Source organism: Octopus bimaculoides, chromosome 9 (genome assembly GCF_001194135.2).
Source record: "Octopus bimaculoides isolate UCB-OBI-ISO-001 chromosome 9, ASM119413v2, whole genome shotgun sequence".
Lineage (NCBI taxonomy): Eukaryota > Metazoa > Mollusca > Cephalopoda > Octopoda > Octopodidae > Octopus > Octopus bimaculoides.
The window spans coordinates 85,798,018-85,801,140 of NC_068989.1; positions in this window are offsets into that span (position 1 = coordinate 85,798,018).

Here is a 3,123-nt window from a genome sequence, read left to right on the forward strand (position 1 = left end):
GGAACTGGAATCACGGAATGTGAAAGTCTGAGTGTTTGTTTTTACTGAAAGGAAAGAAAATGTATGAGTGCACTAGTGTGTGTGTGAGAAAAAACACAGAACAAGTAAAAGTGTCTGTAACAGACTGTGAAAAGTCTTAAAACACTGAGATGGAGAAAACCAGTTCGTATTAAAATTCCACAAGGAGATAGAATGTCCATACGCAGGAAGTTGCGGTCAAGGAGCAGAGCTGTAGTTGAGCGTCGATGCTGGCTGGGACCTGTGTTACCTGGTACTGAATATTCTGGCTGGTTAGTTCTGGTTCGTTGATCGTGAGTGGAAACATCCACTCTAATAGGTTCGAGATAAAACCGCGCTTGTTGATGTTGGTTGCTTGTGTACGTGTAGAAGTCATGTTGACGATGTTGGTAGTACGTAGAGTCGTATTGCTGCTGGCGACGTCGGGGGCGATGCTTGTAGTTCGTAGTGGTTGTTGATGTCGTCGCTGTAAACTGGCTGTAGCTGTGTGGTGGTAATGATGTTGACAGTGGTGTGTGGTGTTTGAAAAACGAGCACGTCGTACACGAAAGTTGAGAGTTTGCCAAGGTACGCTCCTTTCAGACAGTCGACAGACACAATTTCCGTACGACCATTAGCGTCGACCTTGAAAAACTTTGGAGTGCGAGAAAGCACACGATAGGGTCCTTTGTAGGGAGAAACAAGGGGTCCCCACTTTATAGGAAAGTGGGTTATACATCATTAGATGTATACCTGACTTTCCCATATAAAATTAAGAATTAACGGAACGCTGAACTCCAGACTATCAACATGAACAACATTTATTCAAGGTGGAATATATACATCTTTAGCTCTTGTTTGTTGAGACGTCTTCTGTGTGTGTGAGCATGGTTGTTGGTATGTAGATGTGAGCGAGCTGTCTAGCGTAAGTTCGAAAGATGGAGAGAGACAGCTAAACACGTCCTTGCTCAATCGCTGGCCAGCAAGAAAGAGACAGAATAAAGCGGGAAACGGTGGGGCATCTTCCCCACGTTGGGAATCACCGAGTTCAAATCTTCGAAGCCAACTTTGTATTTTATCCTTCTGCTATCAATAAACGAAAGTACAAGTCAAGTATTCGAATCAGTTTACCTTATTAAAATGAATCCTAGGTGTGAATAGAATTTATAATAGATTTTCACAGTCCCACAGTGCAGCACCTTTGGCAAGTATTTTCTACAAAAGCCTCATAGCCTCGGGCTGAGCCGTGCCTTGTAATTAACTTTGGTAGAGAGAAACTGTGAAAGCTCGTCACACACACACATGTATGTGTGTGCGTTTGTTCCCCACAATCGCTTGACAATCGGTATTGGTTTGTTTACCTCCCCGTAATTTAGCGGTGTTGTGAAAGTGGCCAATAGAATAAGTACCAGACTTGGGAAAGCAAAATCCCACAAAACGTAAGTACCGGGGTCAATTTATTCGACACCTTTCAACGTGGTGCCCCAACCTGGTCAATTCAATGAACTGAAACTAGTAAAGAATAAAAAGAAAGGTAAAAAAGATGTCATGCATATCAGTGGAAGTTGTTACATGGTCGCTCCTAGTTGCCAAATCTCTCTCGAGTCGTAATCTCAGACGTCCACAAAAGATGAGATGGCCAAGGATGGAACATCTCTGACTATTTAAAAACAGCAGCCAAATTTACTTCAATTAACACCCTTCCGTCTATGTTCCCTCTGTGGGTGTATGCAAAAATGTTCTAGTGAGCAAATTATGTGCATACCCATATGAGTAACCATCACTCAAATTTCTTACATAATATTTTAAAAAGTACAATTTCATCTTGAAAACCCATATATGCGCATTCTTTCCTCTCCAGGTTGTAAAACGTGAGGCGCGCCCACCTTAAAAGGAACACTGCCAACCCTCTTGAAAAGGGAGGATAAACTAGATAATGTAGACTTGGATACATCTCCTGAATAAATGGTGTGATGATCACGGTTGGAAGGTCTTTGAATATAAATCTGCTTTATCAGGATGCTTGGGGACTAAACATCATTATCACCACCACCGTCAACAAATTACGACGGAGCCTCAATGTAGTCATTAAAATGATTTGAAATAGCAACCAATGAGATACAAAAATACGTGATGGTCATGGCTGGGATACCTTTGATCATGCGTCTGTTCAGTCAGAGTCGACCTAGGAATAAATAACTTGTAAGAAATATATAATTTGGAGAATCACACACGTGTTACGACGAAAAAAAAAATTCCTCGAGATTAAATTCTTAATTCGGAATTATAATTAAATAATGTTTAATCTTTTTTTTGCTACCCACTATGTAATTTTAGCGATAATATATGCCAAATGTAGCAGAGTTGTGATGATATTTCTATGGATGATATCTTAAATGATTATTAAGAAGATGACCGGCGCAAGAATTTATACGTTATGTATTGGTCGTTGGTCAATGGGCCGCTTTGCGTGGCGTATGAATTCATATGTTAAAAGATATCAAATTAATGAACAACAGACTTAAAGATCGAATGCGTTCTAACAGCACCAATACTACTTTTCATTTTTTCAGACATAATGTAACTACGACTACATTATTGAATATGTATCTGTTGTTTAAACCCAAATCGATAAAATCGAACCAGATTGATATAAATATGGGGGTCGATATGATCGATTAAATTCTCTTGAAGGCAGTGCTCCAGCATGGCGACCATCCGATGAATAAAACAAATAGACGATAGTGTAACAACCGCTATTGTTTTATTCCTTAACAGTGGAGACGTTTTGTAACCTAATAGGGGTTTATTAGCTTGCTGCGCTGGGATCAAACAAGTTTTCACTTTCGATACACGACTTCAGATCAAACCACTTGCTAATAAAATACAACTCCTAACTATTGTTTTTTTTTTCCCTCACCCCACTCTTTTTTTCCCCCACAAATGGTTTCAATACAGTTTTAGCAGAAGGTTTTTAAAAAAATTGAAGAAAATTTGGGGCTAATGCAGAATCACACCTCTCCTTGAAAAATGCATTTAAAAATAAAAATTCGGATTCCTGTGTTTTAGATGTCGGGGATTACGAATATGCAAAAAAAAACAACAAAAAAAAACACCTTTTCAAAT